The 16,247-nt window shown below is 36.9% G+C and overlaps 1 long non-coding RNA gene across 2 annotated transcripts in view; it reads left to right on the top strand.

Moving 5' to 3' along the window:
• Positions 1 to 16,247, top strand: part of LOC132692622 (uncharacterized) — a 32,782-nt gene that overhangs the window by 15,600 nt on the left and 935 nt on the right. The window contains exon 3 of one of the 2 annotated variants that reach the window (XR_009616464.3): positions 11,497 to 11,646. This is a non-coding gene — a long non-coding RNA (uncharacterized LOC132692622). Of the gene's footprint in view, positions 1 to 11,496; positions 11,656 to 16,247 lie in introns of those variants that run through there. The other variant, XR_009616465.3, reaches the window with a different exon arrangement.

The raw sequence follows: 16,247 nt of genomic DNA, 5'->3' as shown, positions 1-16,247 counted from the left end.
ATGACGATGACTTCCAAGCTAAGGTTTTCATTTTGTCAGATATTTTCATCGAGAGCATTTTGTTTTTCCCTCTCCATGCTGTCTTCTTGAAAGAGAGATAATAAATGAGAGGTCAGAGCATCAGGGCAGTCAATGGAAGGCCTCCAAACAGGCAAAGGCAGTTTCTATCTCTTTCTGCATGATTTCTCTCTCATCTTTAGGATTTAAGCAGATGCTTTTAGATAGACAATGCCCTATGGAGCAAAAGTGAGAATGCTCTATTGCTCAGTTATTCTAGCTATCAAAGCCCATTGTCAGGATTTTGAATTAACGTTAGATGTTTAAGAGAATGAAGTAAAGCTCCATGCCGTTGTGAATATAAAACTGACCCAATGGTTACATCACTGAACTGGCAAGGGCAAATTGTCCACTCTAATGATGATAATATTTCTTGACGATTATTACAGGCATTATCTCATTTAATCCTCCAAGTAACCCATATGAAAGTGGTATTATAATTCCCCTTATTCAGATGAGGAAATTGAGACAAAGAGGTATTATACAACTTGCTCAGGATCACGTAGCTGGTCGGTGGCATACTTCCTGTCCTTTACCCCACCTTCTCCCTCCCCGACAGCTAATCTACAGGTTACAAGGGACTGTGAAGGTATTTATCCATGATTTCTCGATCCTCTTCACTAACCCCTTCTCATATACCTTGTAAAGCCCTTTGGTACACTAAGAAAAGTTTCAAAGTGATGCTTCTCTTCATGTCCAAATACATTTGGGAATATATTAGCAATTATGAGCAGGAGTCATTTCTCTTTCTGACGGCCACAGACAAGATACTGATTTAGAACACATTATTATCCCTTCAGCTCATAAAGTGAATTTAAATAAACATTGCCTGTGAAGAGAGTCCTAAAAGGAGACTTTTATTTTCCCTTAATATTCAAAATACCACCAAAGTGAGAAAAGCAAACAAACAAGAACCCCTTTGGCAATGCCCTTGCTTCAGTTTCCTAGGGATTTCACTCCGTAGTTTGCATCAACTATCTCCACCTATGGAAAGAAAATGACTACATCAGTAAGCTGTTGTTTGTTATGTGGGCTCCATCAGTCGTCTTATTTATTTGTCATGCTCCCTTTCTTCCTTCTTGGAGGTCTTGCCCCAACAATTATTCTCTTTGTATCCTGTATCTTTAGTATTCTTCTACTGACATTTAACCCTGATATTAATATTTAAACATACCAAATCTCTCCCTTCTTAAGCAGTAATGGGTAATAATAATAAATCAACCGTATATTGTTTTAGCTATGGCTCTTTTCTCTTGCTCTTTGCAGTCAAGCTTTTCAAAAGAATTGTTAAAAGGTTGTATTTCTTCTCTTCACTCCCCAACCCACTCTGAACTCTCCCCACTGCTTTACCAAACCAGCGTTTCCCAAGTCACTGGTGACTTTCTCATCTCCCAACTTATCTGGAAAAAAAGTTGATTGTTGATCTACTTGAAGTCAAAGCAGCATATGATGCAGTTGACCAGAGGGTTAAACTTTTTTGCTCTTTATGCCTGACCCCTCTGTCTAATCACTAAATTGTATTAATTTTACCTCTTAAGTATCTAATACATAACTTCTCTTCATTTCCATTGCCTTTAGCCTACTCCAGGGTTTCTCAACCTCAACACCATTGTCATCTTGGACCAGATCATTCTTTGTTGTGTTAGATCATCTTGTGCATTGTAGGATGTTTAACAGCATCCCTGTCCTCTACCAACTAGATGCCAATAGCAACTCTTCCTCCTTCCCCCTGGGTCCTGATGATAAGAAATGTCTCCATGCATTATAAAATGTTCACTGGGAAGCAATAATGCTTCCAGTTGAGAACCATGACTTTAGTCCCAGTTAATATCATTTCCCTTCTTATTTAATGCAACAGCCCGAAATGGTGAAAGATGCAAATCTGATTATGTTATCATAACTTCTTAAAAAACTTTATTTTGCTTTTCCATGACTTTAGAATAAAATTCAGAGTTCTTAAAAGCATTCTCAAGTGCTTTTTTAACAGATTTATTGAGGCATAATTTATATACAAAAGACTGCACATATGTAATATATACAATTTGATGAGTACGACAGGCATACCTGTGAAACCATTACCATAATCAAGATAATAAACCTATCTATCAGTTCCAAAAGTTCCTTATGCCTCCCCCTTTTTTCTTCTTTTGTGATAAGAACACTTAACATGAGATTTACTAAATTTTTTTAAGAGTGCGCAATATAGGCACTATGTTGTACAGTAGATCTCTAGAACTTCTTCACCTTGCATGACTGGAACTTTACATCCGTTGAACAACAGCTCCCCTGCTAGCCTCTGACAACCACCATTCTAGTCTCTGCTTTTGTTAGTTTGACTATTTTAGGTACCTTACATATGTGGAGTTATGCAGTGGTTATCCTTCAGCAACTGGTATTTTACTTAGCATAATGTCCTTCACGTTTATCCACGTAGTCCCATATGATGGGATTTATTCCTTTCTTTTAAGGTTGAATAATATCACATTTTCTTTATCTATTCATCTGTTGATGGACATTTAAGTTGTTTCCGTATTTTGGCTATTGTGAATAATGCTGCAATGAACATGGGAATACAGATATCACCTAGAGATAGTGATTTTTATTTCCTTTGGATAAATACCCAGAAGTAGGTTAGTGGATCATATGGTAGATCTACTTTTAATTTCTCGAGGAAACTCCATACTGTTTTACATCTTGGCTGCACCATTTTCATTCTCATTGGTAGTGTACAAGGATTCCCATTTTTCCACAACCTGTTTACATTTTTTTTTTTTTTTGGTTTTGTTTTTTTTTGAGAATAACCTGGTGTGAGGTGATATCTCATTATAGTTCCGATTTTCATTTTCCTCATGATTAGAGATGTTTAGCAGCTTTCCATGTATCTGTTGGTCATTTGTGTCCTTGGAGAAATGTCTGTTCAAGCCCTTTGCCCATTTTTAAGTTGAGTCACATGTTTCTTATGGTTGTTGGTTTTTTTAGTTTTTGCTATTGAGTTGTAGGAGTTCCTTATATACTTTGAATATTAACTCCTTGCAAATATTTTCTCCCATTCCATAGGCTGCATTTTCATTCTGGTGATTGTTTTCTTTGCTGTGCAGAAGAGTTTTAGTTTGATAGAGTCTCACCTGTTTATTTTTGCTTTTGTTGTTTTTTCTTTTGGAGAAATCATTGCAAACATTCCTGTCAAGAATTTTATTGGGGCACCTGGGTGGCTCAGTCAGTTAGGCATCCAACTTCAGCTCAGGTCATGACCTCATGGTCCGTGAGTTTGAGCCCTGTGTCGGGCTCTGTGCTGACGGCTTAGAGCCCGAAGCCTGATTTGGATTCTGTGTCTCCCTCTCTCTCTGCCACTCCCCTGCTCATGTTCTGTCTCTCTCTTTCTCAAAAATAAATAAACATAAAAAAAAGATTTTCTCATATGTTTCCTTCTAGAAGTTTTATATTTTCAGGTCTTACCTTTAAGTTTTTAATGTATATTGAATTGATTTTTGTATAGTATGAGTCCAATTTAAATTCTTTTGTATGTGGTTATCCAGTTTTCTCAACACCTGTTATTGAAGAGACTATCCTCTCCCCATTTTATATTCTTGGCACTTTTGTTGAAGATCAATTGAGTGTATACATGTGAATCTATTTCTGGGCTCTCTATTCTGTTCCACTGTTTATATGTCTGTCTTTATGTTAATACCACTTTGTTTTAATTAGCTAAAGAGATACAAAGGTTTAATGCTATGCCCATCAAAATACAAAGGCATTTTTTAACATAAAAATTTTATTATCCTAAAATTCATTGGAATTACAAAAGACCTCAAATAGCCCAAACTATCTTGAGAAAGAAGAACAAAGCTAGAGGCATTAAATTTTCTGACTTTAAAATATATTATAAATCTACACTAATTATAAAAGCATTCCTAAGTTTTAACCTTTACTTACCTCTTCAATTTTTGGGGGCTGTATTGGATTTCTTCATACTGGCATTTCCCAGAATACCAATTACCTATCTTGAGGCTTCACAGAGCTCTTACCTTTTTCTTTTGCTTGGAATGTTTTCACTTTTCCCTCTCCATTCACCTAGTCAATTGTCCATAATCCTTTAGGTCTCTTTTGACATGCTACTTCCTCAAAGAGGCCCTGTTTAACCAGTGTCAGTATCCCTCTCTACCCGACTAATGACTGGTAGACTAATGCTGCATAATGACTCATGCTACCCAAACTACATGCTTTCATATCAGATTGTATTTCCCCTCTCACAATATGTTTTTTTGGTGGAATTATCTATTCAGTGTTTCATTTTCCTGTCAAACCATACAATCTCTGAAGATAGTTTCCATGTCTATCTCATACTCTGTTGTTTAATTAGAACTTTCTACAATCCTGGGCACATAGTACAAAGTCAATATATATTTGTTGATTGAATGCTTTGGAGAATCTATTGGAAGAAAGCCGTGGTATCTCACAGACTATCTACATAGGAAATACAGAAAGTCTCGCTCACTACCAGAAGTAGAAACTATAAAGTCAAGAACCCAGGTCACATCTTTCATTTGTGGCGGCCAAATGGTCTTCTGTCTGCTTTTGCACACTTGCTTTATGTGTTTTTCTTTGCCCTTTACTCTCTCGTCTTACCTGTGTCAAATAAGCCCTAAGTCCACAAGACCTCCATACTGACTGGTCCAATACCAAGTAATAAGTACTTACTAAATCCTATGTTTTCTGTAGTGAGAAAGAAACATTAGTGGATAAATTGGTGGCCCTGTATTCTGAAATTAGTGAAGAAGAACAGTGAGATGTATGCCCTTATTTCTATGACTCCTCCTGAGGTTTTTTTCAGAAGCATTTGAAGGACCTGGGACACTCAGATGAAATATCCAAGGTCGTTTTTGTCTTAAGGTCCCTTTGAGGATCACTCCCATCAGCAACATCTTCCTAATAAGAATGTCCTTGAATATCACAGCAATGAAGAGATGAAAATAATTCACGTAGAAAGTGGGAGACAGAGGACTTAGAAAATTTTCCTATCCTAAGCATTTCACAGACTGTCTTTCCCAGAGCATCGGAGTTTGGTTCCAAAAAAATAGAGCAACAACTCTCATAGTCCCTGAATGCTGACAGAACCACCATTGAATGTGGAAGCCAGCCAACATGAACTCTTCCCCTTGATAAATGGACACCACAGGAAATGATCATCAGTGGAAGAGCTAAGTTGATTTGTTTGATGGCCCTCCATAGACAAAGTTTTATTCGTTTTTTAAACAGAACTAGAAATAGTTTCTTAATTATTATTTTTTTTTAATTTCACTTTAAAGGTTTGCTCCCAGGCATAAGAAAATTGCATGTCATTGAAGAGCATGTATGGTGGAGCAGATGCATTTATGCCAAGACACATTCGAAGAGGAAAAGTGGGCAAATTATGCAGGGGCATATGGGCTTTGGTGACACACTCAGCCAATTGTCCCTACATCTCAAGAGCGAGACACAGCTTATATTTTGGAACAACTGAAGTCAGACTTCTATTTTGTGGATGTGGATGAACGCTTGAATGTGATACATCAGGCAGCAGAGGCTGCCACTTGGAGCAATCGTGATTTATTTTAGGGAAGCTAAGCCAAGGGAAACCCATAATTTTCTAAGGAAGAGATTTTGCAATCATCTTTAAACTTTCAGATGCTAATTCCTATCTTATTTCTATAACCACCCGCTCTAGAGCATGTTTAATGAAAATAAGAGATGATGGCTGTCATATCTTAAGTGAGCTAAATTTTATCTATGCTGAAAATCACTGTGAAATAATCTCTAATTATAAAGCTGGGAAACAGAACATTTCAGCACATGTGCGTTGAAGTAGGCCCCCAGTTCTTACCACTAGAGCTATCTTGAAAATCTCACATCTGCTAAAAGGGGAAAAGATTGAGCTTCTTCATCAGTATTTTAAATAATCTAAATATTTTGCAATCACCATGAAGTTTGGCCTAAAGACCCATTTTTCTGTGTTGGTGATTAAAAACATTTTATTTTACATGAAAAATGTCTCTGATTAGTATAATATCAAATGAAGAAATTATGTAGCATACCATACATAATTTTACAAATGCTAAATGGATGCTATGTGCCAGGTGTAGTGCTAAATGCCTCAAATGTTATCTGCCTTATGTTTGTTTTCCTGCCAAGATAATGAAACTCTACATGGGATAACCTCAACCAAGAAACTTCCAAAAGATTCAGAAATCTACTTCCAACCTTTAGACAACAACGTAACAGTAAAAGGATTGAGAAAAGAACAGAAAAAAAAAAAAGTTTTTATCTGCTATATAGCTACTTTAAAAAATTTAAAGGGTTAGGTTTTTTATGGATTGGGAAACGTGGTAGTGTTCATTATTTATCCTTGTACTTAAATAACAAGTCATATTATTCTAACTCAAATCATTAATCTATGTATGCTATATACTGCTGGATGCTGAGCTACCCAAGGGAGGTTTCCACACAGAGCTCAACTCATAAACTCACTCCTTCAACTTTTCTGCCCTTTCAACTCAGTAATCCACTTTCAAAATTGCAATTATGAGGCAATATATAGCAAAAATAAAAGGATCCCCGACAATGTCACAAATAATTGTGCCATGTAACACCTGATGGTTTTTTTTTTTTTCAGTGAAAAAAAAAATGATTTCTACAGACGTTAAGAGCTATCTTGAAGCTGAATGGACAAATGTTCATCTATACCATGTGGGTAATTCTTTCTAGACTGGTCATGGAATGACCAGCTTTGTGCTGGAATGTGTGTTAAACTTAACATGGTATGCTGATTTCAAAACAACTGTCAGATTTTTCTTTTGTTTAGAGATATACTTCATGGAAATGTTGCCGTTAGCTTGAAATTCTCACTCAGGTCTCTTAAAAAAGCCTGCCCATAAACTTAAAAAATCCTAACCCACCTCAGGTGTCACTAAATAAAAATACATTTGTCACATTTACCTATGTGGGGGGGGGGGGGGTGGGAATTAACCAAATTGACTCTTATGAGGTTCTGTTAAGTCTTTTTGAATTGTTATAACAGGCATTAGTGGAATATTGATTAGTAACTAAAAGCCAAAATCGACTTAGTTGATCAAGGAATGACCAAAAAAAAACCAACAACAAAAAACAACAAAAAAGAAACCACCCTGGGAAACGTTGATCTTATTATTTTGCTTTTTTAGGGATATCCTTAAGTCTGGGTCAAATCAATCCATCATCAACAACTCAACTGAATACTTGGTATTCTACCTTGGAACAAGGAAACCCGATCCGTCGATTACTCTAATATTATCTGAGATACACTAAATTACTCTCACTTTAAAATCTGTTAAACAGAGAATGTCAAAATCTTTTATGCTAAGAAGGAATATTCTTAGCTGAAATTTCATGACTGAAATTTGATGAACTTTGTGCATTTCTTGGTGAAATGTTGCCTCTCAGTATATTTCAACGTCTTCTGGCTTAAAGAGTCAACTCTATGCTGCAACTTTTGAACCAGGATGTCTATTTTATATTAAAATGATATGTTTACTATTCTGCACCAGCACTGCAAGGCATGGGAAGGAAATGCACACCCTATTCTAATGCAGGCTGCCTTTAAGAAGCCACCTTAACTGACAATCATATTCCAGTGTATATTTTCATGAAGTCGCTTGGTCAGAAATGTGTTTCATTGTTTACCTACCATTTTAACTTGTCTTTTCAGTATGAACCCTAGGTCACTGAACTGTGAACAACATTTAATTATAGGCTCAATTCTTCATTAAAAATGACAGGATCTTATATATATATATATTTGTCAAATTGACTATTATGTGAAAATGAAGATTGAATATAAATCTGGAAGCTCTACAATAATTACCTAATAAAAAATGCCCAGCCTTTTCACTTAGAATAGTAAGTCCTTAAAAATCCCAAGATGTGATTCTATGGTATTTTCCAATGTCAGTCAATCAATAATTTCTTAAGTACCCACTGTATGCTTATGTTTTTTTGTATAACAGATTTCAATATTTTCATCTAAGATGAGGAGACAAAAGCCCAGAGAACCATTTGTCATAATCACATTTTTTTTAATAAGAAAAATAAGGCTATGTCTTCAATCTTCAACTCCCAACTAAACTAATTTAATTTGTATTTATATTGATCTGAGGGTTTTGTTCTAGCTCCTTGATGCTCGAAGCTGGTCTGCAGCCCAGATATACACCTGTCATCTAGAGTTTGTTGGAAATACTTGTAAACCACCTATCTGATGAGAAGTTAATGTACAAAATATATAATGAGCTTTTACAACTCAATAGCAAAAACCCAAAATAATCTAATTGAAAAATGGGCAGAGGGCCTGAATAGATATTTTTTCCAAAGGAGACATGAAAATCACCAACGGGTACATGAAAAGGTGCTTGACATCACTAATCATGAGGGAAGTGCAAATCAAAATGAGACATCCCCTCCTACCTGTTTGGATATCTATTATCAAAAAGACAAGAGATAACAAGAACTGGGGGAGAATGTGGAGAATAGGGAGCCCTTGTGCACTATTGATGAGAGTGTAAATTGCTACAGCTACTATGGAAATTAGTATGGAGGTTCCTCAAAAATGTAAAAAGAGGCCCACCACATGATCTAGCAATTGCACTTCTGAGAATATACCTGAAGGAAATGAAATCACTATCTTGAAGAGATGTCTGCAACCCCATAGTCACTGCAGCGTCACTCACAATAGCCAAGACACGGAAACGACCTACGTGTCTATCAATGGGTGAATGGATAAAGAAGTTGTGTTATATGCATATATGAAATAAGTCAGACAGAGAAGGACAAGTACTGTATGATCTCGCTTTCATGTAGAACCTAAAAATGTCAAATTCATAGAAGGGGAGAGAGAGCGGAACACTGATTGCTGGGGCTGGGGGGTAGGGGTAATGGGGAGATGTTGATCAAAGGGCACAGACTTCCAATTAGAAGATGAATAAGTTCTGGGAATCTAATGTACTGCATGGTGACAACAGTTAAAAATGCTATTATATACTCAAAAAGTATTGTTAACTAACTTGGATTTAAATTAAAAAAAAAGAAAACAGAAAAAAAATCAGAAAAAAATCATTTGAATAAACTGTGGATGAAAACTTCCCATATTTGATGAAAATTATAGAAGCACAGATCCAAGAATCTCAAAAACCCCAAGCAGAAGAAACAAAGAAAACCACATCAAAGCACATCATAATCAAATTGCTCAAAACTAATGACAAGACAAATACCATCTGATTTCACTCAGATGTGGAATTTAAGAAACGAAACAAATGAGCAAAGGGGAAGAAAAGAGAGGGGGGTGCAAACTAAGAAACAGACTCTTAACTAGAGGGAACAAACTGATGGTTATCAGAGGGGAAGTGGGTGGGGGGATGGGTGAAATCAGTGATGTGGGTTAAGGAGGGCACTTGTGATGAGCACCAGGTGTTGCATGGACGTGGTGAATCACTATATTATACACCTGAAACTAATATTACACTGTATATTAACAAAAAAAAAGTGTTAAGAGAGTAAATCATTTATTTATTTAATTTATTTAATTTATTTAAATTCAAGTTAGTTAACATATATGTAGTATCAGTTTCAGGACTACAACTTAGTGATTCATCACTTACATGTAACACCCAGTGTTCATCCCAACAAATACCCTTCTTGATGGCCATCGCCCATCTAGCCCATCCCCCCTGCCGCCTCCCCTCCAGCAACCCTCAGTTTGTTCTCTGTATTTAAGAGTCTTTTATGGGTTGCCTCCCTTGAAAAGAGTAAATCTTATTTTTTTAATGTCTATTTATTTTTTGAGAGAGAGAAAAAGAGAGCACATGTGGAGAAGGGGCAGAGAGAGAGGGGGACCGAGGATTTGAAGCAGGCTCCACACTGACAGCAGGGAGCCCGATGCAGGAGTTCGAACTCGTGAACTGTGAGATCATGACCTGAGCCGAAGCTGGAAGCTTAACTGACTGAGCCACCCAGGTGCCCTGGGTGTTCTAACCACCACACACATGCACACACATACACACAATTACACACAAAGGTAATTATGTGAATTATGTGATGAAGATGTTAACTAACCCTGTCGTGGTAATCATTCCACAGTATATACGTGTATCATATTACATTGTTCACCTTAAAGTTACACAATGTTATATATGAATTATAGCTCAATAAAGCCAGAAAAAAAAGGAGATACCATATCTCAGGCCCCACCCTGACCTGTTGAATCCTAATCTGCATTTTATATGATTACCAGGTGATTGATAAATTTGAGAGTGACTGATACACATTGTACCAGGAAATTAGAAGTTTTAAAATATAATTTTAATATTGGAGGAAAGGGCTATTAAGATATAACTAATAACGTGATTAAACTATTCAGTGGCTGAAGAATGAATTATTCATTGTTATTAATTATTGGTTTATAAATAGATTGAGGTTTTTGCTTTGTTTGCTGATGAGCACTATTTACATGACAATGGAATAACTCCTTAAGGATTAAGAAATTAAGACATTTTTATATAATACTAAATAATTAGTTCGGATGACTTACTGTCTGAATTAAATATTTATTTTGGAGGGATGTATGTGAGCTTAAATGTTATGTCTCAATGCTTTCGTGTACAGACATGGTGGATGCCATTGTTTCAATTCTATAGGTGAAGAAAATAAGCCAAAGAATTTAAGCAATCACATAGCAGGTTGGACACATTCTACCAGCTTAACATCCGCAGTGGAAAAAGGAACACTTGCTCGTCTTAGCGGCTGGGGCAGAAAATCCTGGAGAGTACTTTCTCTGCCCCATTTTGAGTCACTTTGGCCAGAGGAATAGGATAAACGCTTGGACAGGGCTGGGTCATGTGACCACTCCTGTGGCCAAGAGGAGAGGAATAAAGAAATAATAGGATTCAGGGCATACAAAGTGGGAGGAAGAGGTTGCCCCTGGAAAGAGAGCTTCTGGTTGTAGAAGGCTAAACAAAAATCAGTATAGATGGTAAGTGTGTGAACTGCACCATGATCATACACTGAGGCCTTTTGATTTCTTTTCAATTACCCTTTACTGAAGCATTGAAAGAGTAGTTTTCATTTGGTTGTGGTGATGAGATGCATCCATATTGAACTCTCCTGGAAGAATATGTAAGCACACGCTCACCAGCATAAAGCCCTAGACTGATATAGTAAGAATCTTGGATGAGAGTGGGTGGGACAATATATGTGTAGGATCCCAGGTTTCAAGAGGTGTCTGTTTGCACTTAGGTATTTTAATTTATTCAAAATGTTTTCTGAATTGCATTTTAATTGGACAGTGATAAGTGATTAGGTAGTGTAAGGCTTCTTGGTTTTAAAAATGTTGTCTTTTTATTTCAAAGAAAATGAGTATGTGTCATATTTCTTCTTTAGGTAACCGCACCTGTGGAAAGTCCACCGGTTCATTTTGAGAATTCGTGTTAGTATTCATGCAGCAGCTGGGGCCTTACCTGAGAAGAGATAAATAGCCCCCAAGCACTTGCCTTGTAAAACCTTGCAAACAGCCCATCATTAAAACTCAAAGTAAATGTTTGCCACGTTTCTCTAATGCTCCCAGTATGTGTGATGACCAACATCAATGATTAAAATGAGAATTATCAATCTTGAGGTTATTAATTACTAATGTCTTTTAGCCCCATTAATAGGAATAAGTGTGAGAAAATATCAATCAATGCTGTCTTGCTTAAGTAATCTTTTCACTGCATGCATCTGAAGGTTAGGCTGTCGAAAGTCTTCAAGCCCTTACCAAAGTCCTCAACCTCTCAATAAACATGTATTAATGCATTCTTTATCTCTAACTTGAGTGTCCCTCAATTCTAAGGTATTTTTCACTTTTGGATCTTTATCGTAAAGTGTTTTATTTAAATCTCTCTTTTCTAGTCTTTACAGGTGATAGCTACCAATCATCTCCAAATCAATTGCTCATTTCTTTCAATGTAACATGATTAATGATACCTCCAGTTCTTTGGCAATGACTATATCTGCAATAATAGAATGTTGCTTATTCTTGTTTGAAATTCCCTTGCCCTTTCTAATATCTGCCCTTCTATAACCTTTTCCTTTTTCAACAGGGTGCGTGACGAGATACCAATCTCTAACCATTTAGTTCATAGAAAAATCCCCTGAAGTCTTTTGAACCGGAGTTCTTTTTAACCCAAACACTGAAAGCCTCTTCTGTGTAGTACAAATCTTTCTTCATCTTCTAAAAGTCACTTCAAAAGGTGTTTCATTTTTCTAGAAAACTAGTAAACCTCATTATACTCAGATGCCATCTTGTTCAAAGCTTTTAATACTTTGTTTAAGGCATGTTACCACTGTGCTAGGGAAAGGCTTACCTCATGTAAAGATATTTACAGCATCTGAGTAGACCGTGTAATCCAATCACCTTGCTCAGTGTAGCCAGAATGTGAAAAAAAAAAAAAAAAAAAAAACACTCAAATTAAGCTGCTCTCTTTCTATTCCTTGACTGTAACTACTTTCAACCTCATACCTTTTGAAAACCAAAACCAACTATTAAAATTAAGTCATGTAGAAATAATTCCTTCTTTCCCAAGTTCCTAATAAAAACTGAAATTGAATTTTATTGATGGCCCTCAAATTAAGCTCTCTGTGGTTTCATTCTCAACATTAGCAACAAAACGACTGTTAAAAACGAAATCAAAATCCAAGATTCTGCTCTTAATCTTGCGTTGCTAAATTTAAGAAGCTTTATGTGTCATGGACATGAAATATGCCTGTGTATTCATGAGATATTTTCAGCCTAAAGGCAAGCCATCTGTCCACCTTTGTGTCTCCCTACTCTTCATGCTACTCTCCTTCCCACCCTTAGTATCTCTTCCTTTTACTTTTAAAGCAACAGACGGGTTTCAGAAAAAATACACACATGAGCTCATTTGTTGGCAAAAACTATGTGTGTATCGTTTATGTTTATACGATGTCTATTTCTGTTTACATACCCATATATCGATTTGGATACACAGAAAAAGCACTGGAAGAGATTCACCAGGTTATTTACATGAGGAGGAATGGGATGAGTTGGTGTGGAGGACAGGGTATAAAGACAGACTTTCCTGCACGTGTTTCATTTTCCATATTTCAGTAAAAACATACTTACGTTTAACTTGTGTGAACATTTTACAAAGTTAAATGCACTTTCAAACTATTGCTTGATACTGATAAAGAACTGGGGGCATGGGCAAAATCCCAGTTCCTTGGTCATTGACATCCTACCCTGCCAAGCATTGAAGTGAAAAGAAGTGATTTTTAATAAGATAGAACAAACAACAGAAAACAGAGAAGGTGAGGAAGTTGAAGAATGGAAAGGAGCCGCGGCTTTGGTAGCAAGAATTCATGGGAGATTTTCAAGAACATAATTTCATCAGAGTAGAAAGCAAGAGTAGAAATCAGAAGTTGGAGTATGCTGGGGGACTGGAGGAAGTGTGCGAAATTTTTCCAGCCAAGTGTGAGCTACCTGTTTTAAGACATTGACACTTTAGGAAATGAGAGAAGCAGAATCAGCCCAAAAGAATAATGGAGCAGGAATGATTTTTATCATATTGGGGTCTGAGGGGGATAAGAATATAGTCAAAGTCTTATGGAAATATAAGAATTTGGGTATTTGATGTAATAAACTCCAGGAGGAGGTCTTGAGATGACACAGGAAAAGTTTTACAACATGACTATTGAAAAATATGCAATGATGGCCAATTCTATTGAGAGACTGGCATCTTTACCCAGTAAAAATTTTGGCCAAGTAAACACTGGTCTTTTTTTTTTAAGTTTATTTATTTTGAGAGAGAGGGAGAAAGAGAGTATGAGTGGGGGAGGGACAGAGAGAGAGGGAGAGAATCCTAAACAGGCTTTGCATTGTCAGCGTGGAGCTCAACGTGGGGCTTAAACTCACAAACTGTGAGATCATGACCTGAGCTGAAAACGAGAGTTGGCCCCTCAACCGAATGAGCCACCCAGGCACCCCAACGCTGGCCTTTTTTTTTTTTTTAACAAAGAAAAGAACTATAGCCAGATGTTTTGGTCTCAAAGAACTCCGTTAAGAGAGAAGGGCCACAATAATGACGTTTTACTTAAGCACTTCATTTGTGTCTACCTCAGCAATAACACAGCAATGATCAGACCCTCCAACAAATCCTTGCAACCTAGTTAGCTTTTCTGTTCCTCCTGGCATGTGATGCTGAAACCTCATGGGGAGAACTGTGCTACTTTTTAATAAAAACTATCTGGACAGCATTTAACTGGAGCATTAACCTGTTTTGGAGAACGATAGATCTGCTGACACTTGCATGTCTCTGGCAATTAAATGACCAGAAGAAAAATACAAGTGACACTTCTAAATTTAGAGAGTGAAGATAGATTAATTAAGGCCCCAAGTAGATACACTCATGTAAAATCATATATATGTGTATTGAACTTGTAGGGTATCTACAAGATGCAAGGCGCTATGTTGAGTATCAAGGTAAATAAAAGCAGCTTATGTATTTGAGGAAGATGAACATCTTTTTAATATATTTAGGGTTATATATTTAAATTTGTAAAAATGTCTCTTGGAACTATAAAAGTACATTATAATCCTCCTATAAGAGTTTTACATGACCATTAAGCCTTGGAAAATACAGCAATGTATCAAATGGAGAATTAAAATCACTTTTAATCCCTCTACCACTCAGAAATGGTGCTATTCATACTTTGGTGTATTTACTTAGTCTCTTTTCCCCATCCATTGCCTTCTACCTGGCCAATAGCCTAGTATCTCCACTGGTTGGAGCCCTCAGAGTAGAACTACTGGATCAAAGGGTAGAGGTTTAAGACTCTTGAGATGTATTACTTAGTTGATGTCAAGAAAGGTTGATTCAGCTCATGTGCACTTGCCTGCATTAAGTGTATATATCTCTTAGAAATCTTCAGCATCTAGTGTGGACAAAACGTGCAATTTCATTGTTTTAATTTTCATTTTATTTATTTGAATAACCAACATTCATTGAAAAATCACCACGTGCTGAGTGCCAATCTGAGTGCCCCTCTTTAGACATACATGTGAATATGACAGTCTCTGTCCTCAAGAAGCCCAATACGGAGGACAGCGCTCACATAGGAGGTGGCTCGAAAAATAAATGCTTTGATGAGGCATTGTGTACACCCCGTGTAGTGGGAGCAAAAACGAAGGGGTATTTAACTTTCCGTGGAGTGATGGGCTGAGTCGATTTTTATTTTTCTCATGGAGGATGAAAAGTGAACTGAAGCTGTAAACACCCTTTAATTTGAATACAAGTCTATGAAAGAAGGTTATCATTTCCATTTTACAGATGAAGAGACAAAGTTAAAGAGGTAACTATTTACTTTGGGTGACAGATTCAGCAAACAACAGAGAGAAAATTAGAATGTATGTCTGTCTTACATCAGAACCCCAGCATTTTATATCCTTCCTACATTGCTTCTCTGTATCTCCCAAGAAGATATTTGTTATATACCCCTTTTTTGTTAAGGTATTTAAGATCTCTATCTCTATCATCTATCTATCTATCATCTATCTATCTATCTATCTATCTATCATCTATCTATCTATCTATCTATCTATCTTTCTATCTATCATCTATCCATCCATCCATCCATCCATACACAACTTTTGTTTGTTTGTTTAACCTGGGAATCCTGGCCTACTTCAGAGATCAATTTGACTTTCTAGTCCTGTTCCTGCTCAGATGCTCGAAGCACTGAGGGAGCTCGAAGCTCAGGCCGAATGGTACACAGAGGCCACCAAGAGCCACCTGCTCTTGTTTCAGAGGAGGAGGCTGAGGCTCAGAGAAGGGGGCACCATAGTCACTTGGGGTGGAGAGAACACAAACACTGACATTTCTGATTTCTGCTCCACTGGCCTGCCTCCATACCACACTGTCCTTGGTGTTTACGGTTTGGTTCAACAAAATATGAGGTTTGGACCCAAATCAAGTGCAATTTAAAATTTGTGGGTCAGGATCCATTTTTGTTCAACTTCTCGCTCTTTGTTGGCTGAACCGTTCAGAGGTATTTAGACAGTCTGCTCTGCTCCTTCCCGTAGGGATGAGGAAGGGGAAATACTGAACATTTAAGTACCTCCTCACTATATGCCAGAC

This window comes from Panthera onca, chromosome B1, assembly GCF_046562875.1.
Source record: "Panthera onca isolate mPanOnc1 chromosome B1, mPanOnc1 haplotype 2, whole genome shotgun sequence".
NCBI classification, from domain to species: Eukaryota; Metazoa; Chordata; class Mammalia; order Carnivora; family Felidae; genus Panthera; species Panthera onca.
Note: the sequence above shows the minus strand (reverse complement) of the source record. Positions and strands in the feature narration are given on the sequence as shown.